Genomic DNA, 21,304 nt, shown 5'->3' on the forward strand with positions numbered 1-21,304 from the left:
CACCTAACACTACACTATACTTTAATAAATTATTCCTATTTAAAAATAAATACTTACCTGTAAAATAAACCCTAAGATAGCTACAATATAATTAATAATTATATTATAGCTATCATAGGATTTATATTTATTTTACAGGTAACTTTGTATTTATTTTAGCTAGTTAGAATAGTTATTAAATAGTTATTAACTATTTAATAACTACCTAGCTAAAAGAAATACAAAATTACCTGTAAAATAAATCCTAACCTAAGTTACAATTAAACCTAATACTACACTATCATTAAATTAATTAAATAAACTACCTACAAATAACTACAATTAAATACAATTACATAAACTAACTAAAGTACAAAAAATAAAAAAAGCTAAGTTACAAAAAATAAAAAAATAAGTTACAAACATGTTAAAAATATTACAACAATTTTAAGATACTTACACCTAATCTAAGCCCCCTAATAAAATAACAAACCCCCCCAAAATAAAAAAATGTCCTACACTATTCTAAATTAAATAAATTTCAAAGCTCTTTTACCTTACCAGCCCTTAAAAGGGCCATTTATGGGGCATGCCCCAAAGAAAACAGCTCTTTTGCCTGTAAAAGAAAAATACAACCCCCCCCAACATTAAAACCCACCACCCACATACCCCTAATCTAACCCAAACCCCCCTTACAAAAACCTAACACTAATCCCCTGAAGATCATCCTACCTTGAGTCGTCTTCACTCAGCCGAGCAACCGATGGAACTGAAGAGGACATCCGGAGCGGAAGAAGTTAATCCTCCAAGCGGCGCTGAAGAAATCTTCCATCCGATGAAGTCATCATCCAGGCGGCGCTGAAGAAAAGTCTTCGATCCGGCTGATGTCATCTTCAAAGAGGCGCTGAAGAGGTCTTCTATCCGGGCGAAGTCATCTTCCAAGCCGGGTCTTGAATCTTCCTTCCGCCGACGCGGAATCACCTTCTTCACCGACGGACTACGACGAATGACGGCTCCTTTAAGGGACGTCATCCAAGATGGCGTCCCCTCAATTCCGATTGGCTGATAGGATTCTATCAGCCAATCGGAATTAAGGTAGGAAAATCTGATTGGCTGATGGAATCAGCCAATCAGATTCAAGTTCAATCCGATTGGCTGATCCAATCAGCCAATCAGATTGAGCTCGCATTCTATTGGCTGATCGGAACAGCCAATAGAATACGAGCTCAATCTGATTGGCTGATTCCATCAGCCAATCAGATTTTTCCTACCTTAATTCCGATTGGCTGATAGAATCCTATCAGCCAATCGGAATTGAGGGGACGCCATCTTGGATGACGTCCCTTAAAGGAGCCGTCATTCACCGTAGTCCGTCGGTGAAGAAGGTGGTTCCGCGTCGGCGGAAGGAAGATTCAAGACCCGGCTTGGAAGATGACTTCGCCCGGATAGAAGACCTCTTCAGCGCCTCTTTGAAGATGACATCGGCCGGATCGAAGACTTCTTCAGCGCCGCCTGGATGATGACTTCATTGGATGGAAGATTTCTTCAGCGCCGCTTGGAGGATTAACTTCTTCCGCTCCGGATGTCCTCTTCAGTTCCATCGATGGCTCGGCTGAGTGAAGACGACTCAAGGTAGGATGATCTTCAGGGGATTAGTGTTAGGTTTTTGTAAGGGGGGTTTGGGTTAGATTAGGGGTATGTGGGTGGTGAGTTTTAATGTTGGGGGGGTTGTATTTTTCTTTTACAGGCAAAAGAGCTGAACTTTTTGGGGCATGCCCCCACAAATGGCCCTTTTAAGGGCTGGTAAGGTAAAAGAGCTTTGAAATTTATTTAATTTAGAATAGGGTAGGGATTTTTTTTATTTTGGGGGGGTTTGTTATTTTATTAGGGGGCTTAGATTAGGTGTAAGTAGCTTAAAATTGTTGTAATATTTTTAACATGTTTGTAACTTATTTTTTTATTTTTTGTAACTTAGCTTTTTTTATTTTTTGTACTTTAGTTAGTTTATGTAATTGTATTTAATTGTAGTTATTTGTAGGTAGTTTATTTAGTTAATTTAATGATAGTGTAGTATTAGGTTTAATTGTAACTTAGGTTAGGATTTATTTTACAGGTAATTTTGTATTTCTTTTAGCTAGGTAGTTATTAAATAGTTAATAACTATTTAATAACTATTCTAACTAGCTAAAATAAATACAAAGTTACCTGTAAAATAAATATAAATCCTAAGATAGCTATAATATAATTATTAATTATATTGTAGCTATCTTAGGGTTTATTTTACAGGTAAGTATTTATTTTTAAATAGGAATAATTTATTAAAGTATAGTGTAGTGTTAGGTGTAATTGTAACTTAGGTTAGGATTTATTTCACAGGTACATTTCTCTTTATTTTAGCTAGGTAAGCTATTAAATAGTTAATAACTATTTAATAGTTATTGTACATGGTTAAAATAAATTGAAAGTTACCTGTAAAATAAATATAAATCCTAAGATAGCTAGAATATAATTATTATTTATATTGTAGCTATATTAGGGTTTATTTTAAAGGTAAGTATTTAGTTTTAAATAGGATTCATTTAGTTAATAAGAGTTAATTTATTTAGATTTATTTAATTAATATTTAAGTTAGGGGGGCGTTAGGGTTAGGGTTAGACTTAGGTTTAGGGGTTAATAATTTTATTACAGTGGCGGCGGCGTAGTGGGGGGCAGGATAGGGGTTAATAAATTTATTATAGGTGGCGACGGTGTAGGGGGGGCAGATTAGGGGTTAATAAATTTATTATAGGTGGCGACGGTGTAGGGGGGGCAGGATAGAAGTTAATACATTTAATATAGGTTGCGGCGGGTTCAGGGAGCGGCGGTTTAGGGGTTAATACATTTATTATAGTTGCGGTGGGCTCCGGGAGCGGCGGTTTAGGGGTTAATATGTATAGAGTAGCTTGCGGTGGGCTCCGGGAGCGGCGGTTTAGGGGGTAATAACTTTATTTAGTTGCGGCGGTGTAGGGGGGGTCAGATTAGCGGTGTTTAGACTCGGGGTACATGTTAGGGTGTTAGGTGTAGACAGCTCCCATAGGAATCAATGGGATGTCTGTCAGCAGTGAACTTGTACTTTCGCTATGGTCAGACTCCCATTGATTCCTATGGGATCCGCCGCCTCCAGGGGTGGCGGATTGAAAACCAGGTACGCTGGGCCGTAAAAGTGCCGAGCGTACCTGCTAGTTTTTTGATAACTAGCAAAAGTAGTGAGAATGTGCCGCACTTGTGTGCAGAACATCTGGAGTGACGTAAGAATCGATCTGTGTCGGACGGAGTCCGGCGGATCGATGCTTACGTCACAAAATTCTACTTTTGCCGGTCTCGAGCCTTTGATAACTAAGGCGTATCAGCCTCGCCACAAATACGCTGCAGAATTCCAGCGTATTTGAGGTTGACGGCTTGATAACTACCCCCCTATAACTCTTTAAACTTTGGGATAAAGTTTACTTCAGGTGTGCTAGATTCCCCACCAGCTAGACAGTCTAAACCTACCAAACATTCAGTATTGATTTATATATTGCCTGCATTCTCTAGAAGTTCCTGTAATTAATCCTGAACTTGCTGCATCTGTTTATAAAGAGACTGCACCATTGTTTCTGATATCCATATTAACTGGAATACAAATAATCTGCAATATTGAGTGTGATTGATTTATTTTATCCTGTCTGTTGATAACTTTGCTACACTGGGAGTGTTTGTTATACCTTGCTATTTGGAGTGGTTACAGCTCAAAGCACCAATATTTAAAGAGACAGTTTGCAATCTCTGCAACACATTGCTGCTATTTCCCTTTTGGGCCCTCAGTCTATGAGCAGAACAGGGATTATTTTATTAATTCCGCTATTTTGTGAGACTGAGTGGAACTTGAACCTAATTCCCAATTCTTAATAGAGTCCTGGTATTACACTAGTTTTAGTATGAAGAGGACTAGTTTCCTCAATATCCAATGTAATCAACACTTCTTTTAACAAGGAACAAATATACTCCATTTTAAATAAATAAATAAGTAGATTTGTCAGTGTCAATATCTGAGGAAGGATCTTCTGAATCAGATAGATCTTCATCAGATGAGGATAATTCAGTATGTTGTCGGTCATTTGAAATTTCATCAACTTTATAAGCAGTTTTAAAAGAACTTTTACGTTTATTAGAAGGCGGGATAGCAGACAAAGCCTTCTGAATGGCATTAGCAATAAAATCTTTTATATTCACAGGGATATCATGTACATTAGATATTGAAGGAACAATAGGCATTGTACTATTACTGATGGTTACATTCTCTGCATGTAAAAGCTTATCATGACAACTATTACATACCACAGCTGGAGATATAATCTCCACAAATTTACAACAGATACACTTAGCTTTGGTAGAGCTGTTATCAGGCAGCAGGGTTCCAACAGTGGTTTCTGAGACAGGATCAGATTGAGACATCTTGCAAATGTAAGAGAAAAAACAACATATAAAGCAAAATTATCAATTTCCTTATATGGCAGTTTCAGGAATGGGAAAAAATGCAAACAGCATAGCCCTCTGACATAGAAAAAGGCAAGAGGCATATAGGAATGGGGTTTAAAATAATGAAATTATTTGGTGCCAAGTGTGACGCACAATGATAAATGAAATTTGTTGGCGCTAACAACAGCCGGAAATGACACACTCGCAACATTACAGACGCAACCTTCTGCAAGGAAACTCGGCATCGACTAAGACGCCGGAATGACGAATTTGCATCACCGGATGTACCTTCGCTGCAAAAAATTCTTGCGCCTAAAATGATGCAATAAACATCGGCATTTTGCGACCTCGCAAGCCTAATTTTGCCCCGCGAAAATTTAATGAAAAAGTAGTCAATTTGAAAAAAAACTATACCCCAGGTAAGAAAAATATTTTCCTAAATATGTTTTTTCCCAAATATGAAACTGATAGTCTGCAAAAGGAAATATACATAAACCTGACTCATGGCAAATATAAGTACAATACATATAATTAGAACTTTGTATTAATACATAAAGGGTCAAACCATAGCTGAGAGTGTCTTAAGTAATGAAAACATATTTCCCGAAAGACACCCATCCGCATATAGCAGATAGCCAAACCAGTACTGAAACGGTTATCAGTAGAAGTAATGGAATATGAGTGTATATTGTCGATCTGAAAAGGGAGGTAGGAGATGAATCTCTATGACCGATAACAGAAAACCTATGAAAAAGTTTTCCTGCAAGGAAAACCATAGAATTAAATAGGTGATACTCCCTTCACATCCCTCTGTACTCTGAGAGGATTCGGGCTTCAAAATGTTGAGAAGCGCATATCAACGTAGAAGTCATAGGAGGCAAAGTTTGTAAAACTGAATTGTGGGTGTGGTGAGGGGTGTATTTATAGGCATTTTGAGGTTCGGGAAACTTTGCCCATTCTGGTAGGATTGTATATCCCATACGTCACTAGCTCATGGACTCTTGCCAATTACATGAAAGAAAACTGATTATATATGTGAAAGAGAAAGAAATATTCGGCTAGATTACGAGTTTTTGTCGGTAAGGCTGTGCGGTGCTAATGAGCCTTTTTTTCTTACCACTCACTTAAGCCAATGCTGGTATTACAAGTTTTCTTCAAGCTGGTGTAAGCCTTAGAAAAGTGAGCGTTGAGCAAAATTTAGCTCCACATCTCACTGTAATACCAGCGTTGCTTACGGTAGCGGTAAACTGGCAAAATGTGCTCGTGCACGATTTCCCCATAGGAAACAATGGGGCTGATCTGGCTGGAAAAAAAACTAACACCTGCAAAAAAGCAGCGTTCAGCTCCTAACGCAGCCCCGTTGTTTCCTATGGGGAAATTAATTTTATGTCTGCACCTAACACCCTAACATGAACCCAGAGTCTAAACACCCCTAATCTTACACTTATTAACCCCTAATCTGCCACCCCCGACATCGTCGCCACCTACATTATATTATTAACCCCTAATCTGCCGCTCCGAACACTGCCACCACCTACATTATACTTATGAACCCCTAATCTACTGCCCCCAACATCGCCGACACCTACATTATAGTTATCAACCCCTAATCTGCCCCCCCAACGTCGCTGCAACTATATTAAAATTATTAACCCCTAATATGCCGCCGCCACTATAATAAATTTATTAACCCCTAAAACTAACGCCTAGATTTAGAGTTTTGCGGCCGCTGTAAAAACCAGCGTTAAGGGCTCCTAACGCTGCTTTTTAACGCCCGCTGGTATTTAGAGTTTACTTACCGACACTCAAAAATTTCATAACGCTGAAATCATTACCAGCAACCCAGACCCAGTATTTAACATCTAACGCCAAAATAAACATCCACGAATCACAAAACAAATATTACACAAAGTACACTTACACTCATACAAACACTACACTATGGGCTCCATGTACTAAGCAGTCAGCGAGCTACCCGCAACAAATCTCGCGTCAAAATTCGCAAACTGATATGTACAAAGCCGTCAATTATGTTAAAACTCGCATCTTTAAAATTGCGAGCGTACTTATCCGCCAAACCTCGCTACCGCTCCATTTTTCACTGTAATTAGACACATTTGACCACCAACTCGCCAAAAACGAATGTACTAAAAAATCTATTTGTCCGCTCGCTACAATTTCCGCTCCCACCTCGTTATTTTTGCCTCGCCACCTTTTAGGTGGCGGGCAAGGTACAAAACAATAGGAAAGTCAATCTAGACGCCAGTCTAGACATATATAAAAGGCAGTAATATCAGCATTGTACTTACAGCATAACTGGCGTCTAATTTGTCTCTCATTTCCATGTACATAAATTGCGCCCAATTTGTCGACTGTAATTAAAGAGTAATCTATTTAAATTTGTATTGTATAGTTGTCAATCTTTATAATTATTTTTATATTAATATTTATATATTATCAGATCCAGATGAAGCCATATCAAAATTGTAAATAAATATTACAAAAATAACGCTCTGTTATCACTCTTCAAAAAATTTTGAACAATAATAAAGTTGTTTAGATAAGTTGAACTTTTATAGGAGCAAAATTCTATTCCCGCGACTACTATGATGTTCGTGACACCTTGCATGTCACGTGTTAATAATTGGCCAGACAATTCAACTGAAAGTTAAGTACATCAGCTTAGTCGCGGCGAGCCAGGCGTCAAATTTATCAACAATCCGCAACTGCTCGCGGCGGGCTAGACTTGTCTATTTATTGGGGGAATATTAGTACATAGCGACAGCGGACACCATTTCGCCCGCGGCGAGTAACGGCGAGTTTATCCGCGTCTACAATGACGGATGAATTGACTGCTTAGTACATGGAGCCCTATATTTATTTTTCATTTTTATTATTTTCACTTCAAAATAGAAAGGATCAAAGTTGCAAGATCTTGGGTGTTAGAAAAAAAAAACAACACAAATCCATTTTGCCATTGACTTACATTGACAGACGGGAAAAGACACTCATATAGCTACATCTAACTAATAATATTATCACATACATACACTCATCTATACATACAAACAATATACACCACATTACATACACAAAGAAGAATTTGATTACGAAATAAATACGATTTAGCTACTTTTTCACACAAGACCATGACGTCACTCACTTTACGCTCAAAACCAGTCTTTGATTTTACTTGCACACAAATTTTTAGCCTCCATTGACTTCTATGGGGAAGACGTGCTCGTGCACGAGACAGACAGATTTCCCTAATGCACACAAAAAGCGTAGACAAGAAAACTCTAAATACCAGCGCTAGAATTTGGAAAATAACTCATGTTTTTCTGTGTTAGCCCCGCTATGACAAATAGATCAAGAAATGGCTATTTCCCTATGGAATTATGGATTTTACTTCTGTGAAATTCACACCAACATTAAATTGTTTGATACTTTTACATTACATCAACTACAAATCGCCATCACTAGTAACAAACATTTTCAACAATTACATCAGATTTAAATGGACAGAACAATAATTGGAACATTTCAGGATTCACAAACAGTAGACAATTGTAAACACCTCTCATTTACCTTTATTATAGCATTTCATTTATTCAACTCATATGCTTGCAGCAACAGCATATCTACATAGGCTTAACACATGATCATTCATGGATGCACATACATTACTTTTTCACCATACACTCATACATGTGCATTCATATGATGGGGGAAAAATACATTACATTCTCTCTATGAATCAGGAAACAGAAAATAGGGATTTTACTGTCCCTTTAACATCACGATTCACTCAGAATAAACCATTAAGAATTGCGTACAATAAGAACATCATTAGAACAGATTACAGATGTCACTTTTTGGGAAGGAACAACAATGCTATACTGATTTATTGAAGTCAGTATATGTGGGACACAATCACAATATATACGTATATGTACATAACACGCATCACGCAACAACAAAGCACACATTTATATTTTAATCAGCACACAATAGCAATGTAGTAAAATACAACAACACAATGAGGATTTCATAACTACACAGGCAGGTTGATAATATGATGACATCATTAGAAGATTCAACCATACACATTACAGCTTTACGACTGTACCGCCCCTTTCAGAACTTTAGCACTCAATACTACAATACAACATATACGTAAACAACAGTTTGGAACATCATTATTATGGTGATTTTAATGTGACGCGTACAATATTGACATCTCGCCAATCACTTATATATACAATACTACAGATGACAGCCAGAAGTTATGAATTATTAGTGCGATTTTAAAGGGACGCGTACAATATTGACATCTCGCCAATCACTTATTTATACAATACTACAGATGACAGCCGGAAGTTCAGAATTATTAGTGCGATTTTAAAGGGACGCGTACAATATTGACATCTCGCCAATCACTTATATATACAATACTACAGATGACAGCCGGAAGTTCAGAATTATTAGTGCGATTTTAATGGGACGCGTACAATATTGACATTTCGCCAATCACCTATATATACAATACTATAGATGGCAGCCGGAAGATCTTCAGTATTATTGCGATTTTAAAGGGACGCGTAAAATATTGACATCTCGCCAATCACTTATATATACAATACTACAGATGACAGCCGGAAGTTCAGAACTATTAGTGCAATTTTAATGGGACGCGTACAATATTGACATCTTGCCAATCACTTATATATACAATACTATAGATGGCAGCCGGAAGATCTTCATTATTATTGCGATTTTAAAGGGATGCGTACAATATTGACTGCTCGGCAATCACTTATATATACAATACTACAGATGGCAGACGGGAAGTTCTGAATTATTAGTGCGATTTTAAAGGGACGCGTACAATATTGACAGCTCGCTAATCACTTATATATACAATACTACAGATGTCAGCTGTTACTTTATCGTTTACAAACAATATTGCAGCAACATTGATCGATCAAATTCTATGCACATTATACACAACTATGCACTTTCATTCATGTTAGCGTGGACGTGTGCTTTTTACTATAAGATCACGTTTAATAAGTATTTATTACGCATATGAACAAACATTACGTAGATGCACTGTATGTGTGATATTTTACACTTTCACATTGCGATTCATTGGGGGGAAACAAAATTTCAGCAAACACCTAAAAAAACGCCCACTTTGAAAGCATTCGCGCCGCTCACATACAAACAAGTGTATACAATCAGCAATCATTACGAACTCACTACCATTGGACTAATTGTACTATAAATCCCCCAAACAACATGGCCAAAGTGTCCCTTGTGATCAACATTGTATCAATTTGCTTCTGTGTTTTTGCATACCTTGTTACTCCTTGCGTTGTGTTTGCTCTGCTGTTTGGCTTTGTGCTGCTAAGCTTGGCAAACATGGATGACGATCTGATAGACGCTGCTGGTGGTGCTGTTGCACAAGTAGCGGTTAATAGAATCAGGTGGCCTCCGCGGCTCCAAGAGAGACGAAGGGTTCGTTTGGTTAGAGGTCCTCGTGTCTACAGGGTAAGACCCACCTTGGAAAACAGAGTGACTTCGAGGTTTATGACAAATATAGGCTCAATCACGAACAGCTCATTGGCCTTTACGATGTTCTTAGACCTCATCTGGAGCCACGTATATGAATAAGGACTGCTGTCCCTGGCATCACTAAGATGCTAAGTTGTCTATACGTCCTGGCCTCCGGGAGTTTTCAATCAGGAGAGATGTACATGCATGGCCTGTCTCAAGGTACATTCTCGGTGGTGTTTGATCACTTTCTGGACGCCATGGTACGTATCAGTAAGCATTACATAGGATTCCCTCAGAATGATGGTGATTGGAGGCGCCTGAAGAGGGAATTCTTTGCAATAGCTGAATTGCCCAATGTCTTGGGAGCAATAGATTGCATCCACATTGCGCTGCGTGCTCCAGCTGATGACTTGCCCTTCCGAAATCGCAAACATTTCCATAGCCTCAACGTGCAGTATGTTTGTGATGCACGCATGCGGATTATGCAGGTGTGTGCGAATTTCGGCGGGGCTTGTCATGATGCCCGCATCCTCTCTCTGTCATCCCTGTGGCATCAGTTTGAGGAAAGACAATTTCCCCCTGGGTATCTCGTTGGTGAGTATTTGTGCACAACATGGTTAATTAGTTAAACAATTGCCACTGTAGTCTTAAACTGTTGTTAGTGTAATGTTCAGCTATAGGATGCAATTTAACAATTTCTTTATCTTTCCGCAAATGTCTAGTTTTAGCTCAAAACAGATATGTAGCATGTTCTAGCTTAAATGGGCAGATAGAGAATGCAATGTAACCATTTTGTTTTTATTTTAGCAAAGGTCTGGTTTATGCGAAATACGCATAGGTAAGATGTCTTAGCTGAAATGGGCAAATAGAGAATGCAATTTAACCATTTTGTTTTTATTTTAGCAAAGGTCTGGTTTATGCGAAATACGCATAGGTAGCATGTCTTAGCTTAAATGGGCAGATAGAGAATGCAATTTAACCATGTTATTGTCTCTTTCCAAAAATGTCTAGTTTTAGCTCAAAACAGATAAGTAGCATGTCTTAGCTTAAATGGCCAGATAGAGAATGCAATTTAACCATTTTGTTTTTATTTTAGCAAAGGTCTGGTTTATGCGAAATACGCATATGTAGTACGTCTTAGCTGAAATGGGCAGATAGAGAATGCAATTTAACCATTTTGTTTTTATTTTAGCAAAGGTCTGGTTTATGCAAAATACGCATATGTAGTATGTCTTAGCTGAACTGGTCAGATAGAGAATGCAATTTAACCATGTCATTGTCTCTTTCCGCAAATATCTAGTTTTAGCTCAAAACAGATATGTAGCATGCTCTAGCTTAAATGGCCAGATCGATAATGCAATGTAACCATTTTGTTTTTATTTTAGCAAAGGTCTGGTTTATGCGAAATACGCATAGGTAGAATGTCTTACCTGAAATGGGCAGATAGAGAATGCAATGTAATCATTTTGTTTTTATTTTAGCAAAGGTCTTGTTTATGCGAAATACGCATATGTAGTATGTCTTAGCTGATAGAGAATAATATTTAACAAGATTATTATTTTTCAATTAAAAAATTTATGTTATTGGATTTTCATGTACACAAAAAAAAAATTCGAATATATTTTTAATTTTTATAAAATATTTTCATTTTGTTCTGTTCATAATTTGTAGGTGATTCTGGTTACATGAGCCGGCCTTGGCTCATTACGCCGTTACGTAACCCTACTGATGAGGCTCAGGAGCGCTACAATAGGGCGCACAAGCGGACTAGGGCTGTAGTCGAGAGGATGTTTGGGCTCCTCAAAATGAGATTCAGATGCCTTGATAGGTCGGGAGGAGCCCTCCAGTACAGCCATAGGAAGGTGGCGAAGATCGTTATAGCCTGCAGCGTCCTGCATAATATTGCACAGCGGGCTTGGATGCTGCAGGCCGTTCAGGCACCCAGACACCTCCTCAGAGATGAGGAGGATGAGCCTGTTCTAGAGGGGCCATTCCGGGACGAGGGGCTCAATGTCAGAGAAGACAACATTAACCGCCACTTCAAACGGTAAATAATAGAAGTTAGATTGGAGTATTGTCAATAGATGTGAATTCTAGGGAAATGACAAGTAGAGAATTGTGCAAACATGTTAGGATTGTTCATCAAATAATTCATAATTTTTAATTTATTAATATAGGTGATGTACTGGTCATTGGGTCCTGTAATGACTTTGCCACCTGGTTTTTAAAGACAACATCAGCTGGTAAGTATAAATGTATGGACTGTGGCTGGCAGGAATTTGGCACAAAAATACATCATATGGCATACATCTTCAAAACTAGTATTTAGTTTACACATTACTTAAATTTTGTATACTCAGAAAGGGATCCTCTAGCAAGACTATGGTTCAAAGTCAGATTCAAAGTCACACATTAGAGGTTATGTCTGCTCAATATGACTCATCTTCACACTTGATTGATAGAACATAACACAAGATGCTACACACGCTTAGTAAGCTAGTGACAGAAATCGTTTAAGAAATGGGGGGGGGGAAGAGGGGTGCAGAACTAATTCACACTTTTTCTGCCATTAGGGAGATGACTTCATCTAAAGACTGAAAGTGAAGAATTCAAGACTGAAAGTGAAGAATTCAAGACTGAAAGTGAAGAATTCCCAGACTGAAAGTGAAGAATCCAAGATTGAAAGTGAAGAATCCAAGATTGAAGGTGAAGAATACCAATAGGATCATGTTTGGCATTGTCTTTCAAATGTGCTGACCTGGAAAACCATACAAAGACACGTTCACATGATAAGTGGCAACAATTTGATGGATTAAGGCTGTGGAGGCATCCTATTGGAGACACTTAGATTATTTTTTATTTTTAGATGGTATTTCACAATTCTCTATTTTGGAAATGATGAATAAGACACCTATTGAAGATAAACTGTTATTTTCAAGAGAATTGACTTTCAAAGACCATGCATAATCCAGGTTGGTTTGCCCAATGCATGCTAGTTAAGAATCACAGGAGGAAGAATGTTAAAAATTAGGAAAACATACATGTCCTATATTAGAAGATTTGTAGCTTACATACATTACCCCTACTTTGTGATACAGAAGAATCCAATTATGAACCAGACAATCAGACAATCAGACAAAGGAATACATATTATAGTTGATATAGATGTATTTGAAGGGACATGAAATATTACATTTATGTTCAGCATACATATATTTTTGTTTTTAATTTAAATTTTATATGCATTATTTTGTATAATTGTAAATGCTGATATTTAAATGTAATATTGATTACACAATATAATGGTATTTTAAATGATGGATAGGTATAGATTTCCTTTTTTTTATTTATTTTTTTTTTAAAAAATATCTTTAGAAATATTTTACAAATGTTAGAGCATAGACACAAGATGATTTTAAAGTTATTTTATTTAATTAATATTTTAAGACATGTGTGTATGAAATAACTAATGTGTTGTCTTTTTTCATCTGTGATTAATTACACTTGTTCGAATTTTTTTGTGATAAAAAAAAAATATTTTCTTGTCAATAAATATTTTGTAATACTAAACTTTTTTTTTTTTTTAAGACCATCTTTTTAACAAACAGATTATAATAAATATATCCAGCTAATCTGACAAGTCAAAAAATAATTAACTCCCATGACTGGTAGTTGTCTATTTGACAAGCACATGCCTGATATAAAATTAGGCCTCATGGATTGAATTAATTATCGAAAATCCACTTATTCAGATAATGTTAAAGTCAAGTATATTTTATAAATTAATTTGGGAGTGAAATCCATCGATGCTTTTATTGTGTAATTTATAGATGGTAAAATTTAAAAATATTTATGAGGATATTTAGTCAGAATTTGACATAACAACTTTGTTATCTTCACTTTTAAGAAGGGAAAGTGGTTAACTTAGATTAAAGTGACAGTGTAGTTGAATGTTCAATTTGTTTTATAAGATCTTGTATCTTCCTTAGGTATACAAAAACATTATTCTAATAAATATAGTTTTAAAATTATTTAAAATGTTTAAAATGGTAAGTCTGTTAATTTTATATTTAGCACAAGCTAGTTATTGTATGCCATATTGATTACTTTTCTGTTCTAGTGGAGTCATTTGAAGGCTCATTTAACTATAGCTAGTTTGTAATATAATTTCACAAAATGATTCATCCTACCTCTTGGTTAGATATAACATATCTATATGTATTTTCATTCCCCTTTAGTTTATTTCTACAATGTTAACTCCACATATTCCTAATGGTTTTGTCCTTAAAGGAACATTCCAAAATTATATTGGTTATTGAATTTTACCCAATACGAATTAATTTTTAAAAATATTTTAATGTACTATTATCTAATTACATTCAGTCTTTAAATATCCTTTGAAAAATAAATATCAATGCACATGGCTTAGATAATGACATAAGGCATCTATGTGCAACCAACAATCAGCATCAAAAGAGCCTATCTTTTCAGCCAAGAATATAACTTTTTAAAAGCTAATGAGAGAATAAAACTAAATATGAAGTTGTTTTAATATTCTAGTATCCATCGAAATCCGTAAAGAACATATAGCTTAATGTCCCTTTAAGCTGAAGACAGTGAAATACAGCCATTAGAATATATTTCATTCACAGTGGGGAAAACAATCCAGAAGGTAATCTAAATATGCTTTAGTCACATGTTATACTAAGTTTGAGAAAGGGAGGTGCATAGGTTTATGATCTTTAAAGCATTATTGGTAAATGTCTCCTTAAAGGGACATGAACACAAAATATCCATTTGCAATTTAAAGAGTGTCTTTTACTTCTATTATCTCATTATCTTGACATACTTTTCTTGAAAAGCATATTGAGATAGGCTCAGTAGATGAAGATTGGTGGATGCACAGAGATGCCTTATGTGATTGGCTCAACCATGTACATTGAAATTTCTTCTGTTAAGGATATCTAAATCAAAAGATAAATTGAGTTACATTTTAAAGTTTAAACATTTTTTCTCTCTCCGGATCATTTTTTGAAATTATTTTGTTGTAATGTCTCTTTAAAAATAAAGACGCCATTGCACAATAACATATGTGAGCAGTTCAGACAAATACAAGGTCGAGGTTTATTTACTAATAACAAACAAACGTGTAGTTTAACATTTACAAACAGATTATCCAAGTTACGGACATTAGAACCAGAAATTGCGCATTTCAGAAATGTCGCGTGGGAAACGTATCTTGAAACACGAGATTTGCATCTTTACACATTCTAGTCTAATGTCACGCAATAGCACACAATCGATGTGCATTATAAATACATTTAATAGAGCAATGTCAATACTTCACAATAAGTCACAAAATTGATTTAATGAACAATAAATACATACAATGTTAAATGTGTATTAATCCAACGTATTTGTATTAAAGAAACCGAACGATATTAAACCGAGAAATGTGTACAACATTTAATAATGTGACAGTATTAGATTTTTACGAGAATTGAAACATTAATATTTAACAGATCACGTATATTAAATCTGCGTCACACATATCCGCATGACAGGCCCATGAGTTACAAATAAGTCTACATGAAAAATGTAGTAACAGCACCCCCAGGGGGTATGTGTATGAAAGTTACTAAGATATGAAACATTAAGGAACGGCCAATCAGAGTTCATCACACAAACATAACTTGAGTCTGGATGCTCTCATAGACATGATAACAATATTTTAAAATTTTATCCAATCAGATGTACAGATAACATGTCACATGGTGCATCGCATGTTTACTTCACCATATAAAAGTTCAATACACGTTGCCATCTTTGTCAGTTCTCTAATGCCTGCTGGCAGTTTATTATTATTATTACGGAAACTCTACCTACTCCCTTATGAGGTCCCTTTATGCAGCCTCCTCAGTCTCCAGGTCCCCAAAGGATTTCGATCCTCTCCATCCTCTGCCTCTTCTTCTACCCTCACAGCTGCTGGATCCAAAACTCAGGGCCCGGGGGCCAGTGCAGCTGCTTCTCCGTCCGGTGGCCTGGGAGGAGTTGAAATGGAGACTGAACAAGGTAAATATCCTACTTTATATAATTTATTAATATTTGATTAGACTTTTAAGAAATATGTAGATAGTCATATATTCAACCTATATAGATCTCACAACATACGCTACATATGATGTTCAGATATCTGATTTTAGATTCGTCACACATGAAATAGGAATGATGTTTCTTGCGCTCTCCAGAATATGCGTCACAGAGTGAAAATGGAATTGCGCATCCGTGAAATCCCTAGCATCCGCCATTTCATACGTTGACTCTCGAATCATAACCCAGTTATAAATATTATTTTTATTGTTCAATATTAACAAATATACGATTTCCATCTCGTAATACACCCAATTGAAAATATGTCATAAGTTTTTATGAAATGATACTCATCACACTACTATATCCAAATTAATTCTGATTCACGGATGCGCAATTCAGCATAGAATCATTGCGCAATGATCACGAAAGATAGAATTGCGCACACACGTGAACATGTCACGTGTTTGCTGTAACTGGCATCGCTTTACACATGTTGGTCAAATGTATACGTTAATTAGTATATATGTGAAGAATACAGTATCCTTATTTACAATCTTCTACATTATAAAAAATATACTAGCAAGATCAAAAGAATAAACAATGAAATATAGATATCAATTGATAATAATGCAACAAGACAACAAATGAATTAAAGCTACAGTCAACAACATAAAGTTTTGAAAATAAGAATACAGGATCAATTTATTGAGACATTAATTGAGGAAACAATTAACTCATGTGAATAAAAAGAGATTATTAGTTTGTCAATGTAAATGTATTTTAAACTTTTTTATCTACATGTCCTGATTTGTATTAATGATATCCAATCCTCATTGAATATTTTACAGATATGGATGTTGGTGCTGGACCCTCAGGCCAGGGTTCGTCAGACTATGGTATGTCTCATTTTAATTGCAATTTGTCTTAGAAACATGGACATAACATTACATAACATAATACATTCACATTTATCGATATTTATATGGATACTCTAATTATCTTTTCTGGTTATTTTAAATTAAGAATCAAAAATCTAAATTTTGAGTACATTGTAGTACAAATCAGATATTATGTCAATTTGAAGATATCGCTTCTATTCTTGATATCTTCATTTTACTGTTAGATTAGTTTCATGGCAAATTTATATTCTGCCCCTGTGTATTGCTTGTCATTGTTTTTATATATTTTGACAACAATCACACATTTTTGCATATGTTAATATTTTAAAAATTTACATTACATACGTTTTTGCTTTGTTATCATTTAAGGGACATGAAAACCAAAATTTAAAATGACGGATTTAGACACGTGATTTTCACAAATATTTAAACATAACAGGCTGGATTTTATTGACAAATTAATCCAATAACACATTTTGCGCTTCATGTCCCTTTAAGAGAGGATAATTAAAGAATCTTGATGATATCCTTAAATTACAGTTTTTTTTGTTATTGCATGCTCAATACCATTCATTACATCAACATATGTAGGCGAAAATTCCTTAACAGCAAAATTGTCAAATTAAGATATTTAAATCTTAAAGGGACACTGACCACATATTATTTCTGTTGTCATTCACATAGAGCATGCAATATTAATCAACGTTATTATTTACTCCTATAATCATATTTTCAACATTCTCTTGTTATCTTAATTTGAAAAGCAAGAATGTAATTTTAGATGCAGGTCCATTTTTGGTGACCAACCTGGGTTGTTCTTGATGATTGTTGTATACCTTCAATAAGCAATATTTAATGAACCAAAAAATTTCTTAGCTGCATTAAAAACAAAACTAAACAAAAAAAATATAATAGGAGTAAATGTAAAATTAAATAAAACATTCATTTTATTTTAAAATCAATGTTTTAACAAAATTGATGTCAGTGTCCCTTTAATAATCAATCGATTCATTCATCATTACATTGATTGGATGAAACAATATTGATATCTAAATGACATATTCACTCTTGGACTTACTTTATAGATATAAGCATACCCTAACAGTACCATGATTACATATTTTGATGAATAACTTCTGTTTTGCATTGTGATCAATATGTGTTGTGTCCTAAACAAGATTAGTGTACATTGCACAAATGGATCGATGTGACACATGGCTTGGGTTCTATTTATCACCAGTTTTTATTCCAAATGTTGTTTGTGTGTATTCGTTTAAAAACATTGATCAATGGGTATATTTAAATATGCAATATAATCATATGAGTTGAATTGTCTGTCTAATATAGTCAGAAATTAATCATATGTTAAAGAGATCTTTTTATTCAGAATAACCTTGATTCACTCATGCATTTATTCTTCAGATTAGCGCTCTATTGTTCTCATTTCTAAGTATAGTATTCTTAAAAATCGATAATAATGTGATTTAGTGATGTCCAAACTGTGTTCACTAATAGATATCTATATCATTCATAGATATAGTTCTTGTGGGGAGCCCTGGGGGATCCAGCACCGACGATGAAATGCCTTCAAAGCATTCTGGTAAGTGCATTGACTCATTCATATGTCATTGAAGGTGTATTTGTAATCTATATTATGATCATGATTCTGATGAAGCATTACATTTGAATAAAACATATAATTTAGTACTATGATTATATATCGAATTTATTTTAATATTGAAAGATTAATATCTCAAAGCTTCTTAGTCTACACCTTTGTTGTTCAGAAGATGGATAACATATGTTTTTATTATAAATTTGGACAACAATCATGAAGTGATACACACATGAGAACTCTCAAATGTTCCATGTACTCTTCTTTTGGGAATTTATATGAAATCCAAACACTAAAATGAAATTCTTACTCATTGAGAATAACAAATCTAATGTCATTTGTATGCTCCATTAAAATGATGTAAATCATAACTTTGGATCAGTAGATCTTTAATGCAACATTGATGTGTGTCTTGGAGCAACAGTAACATATGTTATAATATCTGATATTAACGTGTACACAACATGTTATGTTTTACAGATATTGATGTAACAGACGGAGGAGGAAGAGGCGGCCATGGAGTCTGATGGTATGTAAAAGCTATCTAACATGTATCCAACATGTATTATTGTTTGTAAACATTCTCATGAAGAAAATCAAAGTCTACAGCTTTGGCACTTGAAAAAGGATTATTCCTTTTCTTTTAGAATCCACTACTGCCCCCCTTTCCATATCATGCAGCATGAACATATGCTTGTATTATAATTTAATTTATGTCTGATTTGTAATTAATGACATCATGATGTCACATGCATATTCCATGACAAACCACAATAATCATCTTGTTATTGGACAGACACTCCTTGCTATTCATTTGAGTGCCTATATGCATACCATATCCTTATGTCATCATTGCTTATACATTCAAAACCACTTCTAAGTATATATAAAACATAATCATGTTGAAATGCCTTGCTTTGATTTCATGATGTATGAGATGTTAATATATATTTTATTATATATTTCAGATGGACACTCCACTTATGGGCATCATTCTCCCACCCCTGCCCAAGCCCCTCCCCTTGTAGAAGCCCCTGCCCCTCCCCTTGTAGAAGCCCCTGCCCCTCCCCTTGTAGAAGCCCCTGCCCCTCCCCTTGTAGAAGCCCCTTCCCAGGCCCCTCCCCTTGTAGAAGCCCCTGCCCAGGCCCCTGCCCAGACAGAAGACCCTCCCAGCCCTTCCCATTCCTCCAGGTCTGTCCCTCCCAGAATTGTCCCCGTTCGCCGCTCTCCCTGTATTTTGGGCCGTACAGTTCCCCGGCCTGCCCAGTCCCCAATTCACCATGCCCATGAATGCCCAGCTGTACGGGCTCCCCCAGAGCGGCACCCCAGCCCTCGCCAGCATAATCCCATCCCTCCCCCCTATCCCAACCTTCATTGTTCTAGGTGTCAGATCGTCCTTCCCAGGCAAAGCTGTAAGTATCATTCTAAATCAACATTATAACATATTTAAAGTGACACTGAACCAAAAATATATTTTTTAGTGATTCAAATAGAGCATGCAATGTTAATCAACTTGATAATTTACTCCTCTTGCTCTCTTTATTTTTATGTTGAAAGGCATATAATTTTTAAAATATTGTGAAGCGTGGATTTTTTTTTTTCATTGGTGGATTAATTTATCCACCAATCAGCAGGGACAACCAAGGTTGATCACCAAAAATGGTCCGAAATATAAAATTACATTATTGCATTTAAATGAAAGATACTAAGAGAATGTATTAGATTTGATAATAGGAGTAAATTAAATGTTTAAAAGATTATTCATGGTCTATCTGAATCACGAAAGAAAATATTTGTGTTCAGTGTCCCTTTAATATCATCTCACTCGGCGAGGCCTGACCGAACTGAGGAATGGACGCTTAATCACAGAGCTCCGCTCAGCACACTGGGCAAACTTTATATATATAGTCCTAAATGGAAGCCAATCTACATTAACACAGAGGGAGGAACTCCTTATACCCTAGCCCAGCCGAACCCAGCTACCACAAGTGGGGTAAACAAATACAGACTGAGCGCAAACACTTGGCAGGCACTTTGGGGCTCCTGACCGCATGGGAAGCGGTGATAACATCGGAAGCCAGGCGGTTGCTAAAATACACTATACCGCCAGCGACGGTCATTAACTAGACCACCCGACTTCAGCTGATGGGCAACAACTACCGGAGAGAGACGAACTCAGGGAACAGCGGAGGAAATTCCCCTACGCAATACTTACAAGTTAGTTGGAGCGCTTCCAAGATGGCGCCGACGGCTTGAACAGTTAGAAAACGGAACTCCCGCATGGCTGCATCTACAAGAAAAGAAGAGACAGGAGGGACAACAGGTGAATAGAGGTACTCTCTTCTTAAACATATTATTGCATAACTGTCACATCCTGCAATAGAACTGCTGTAACACTTGATTTGAGTATAAACATTTGCCTTAATTACAAGCAAAGTAAAGGGGCCCCATTGTAGCATTAGACTTTATTAGTGCTGAGACAGTACATTACCAGTGTACCCCTGTCACCTGCAAGTAAACCGCTTAAGCAACAGTCCCTATAGTGCACTGGTGATCCTGACAAAGTACAGAGAGAAATAGAGAGACAACCTCACAATAACACTATCAAAAAGTGAAAACACTTGCAAGGCCTCTGCAAACACCCTGTTATCCTAAGTGTAAA

This window comes from Bombina bombina, chromosome 1, assembly GCF_027579735.1.
Source record: "Bombina bombina isolate aBomBom1 chromosome 1, aBomBom1.pri, whole genome shotgun sequence".
Lineage (NCBI taxonomy): Eukaryota > Metazoa > Chordata > Amphibia > Anura > Bombinatoridae > Bombina > Bombina bombina.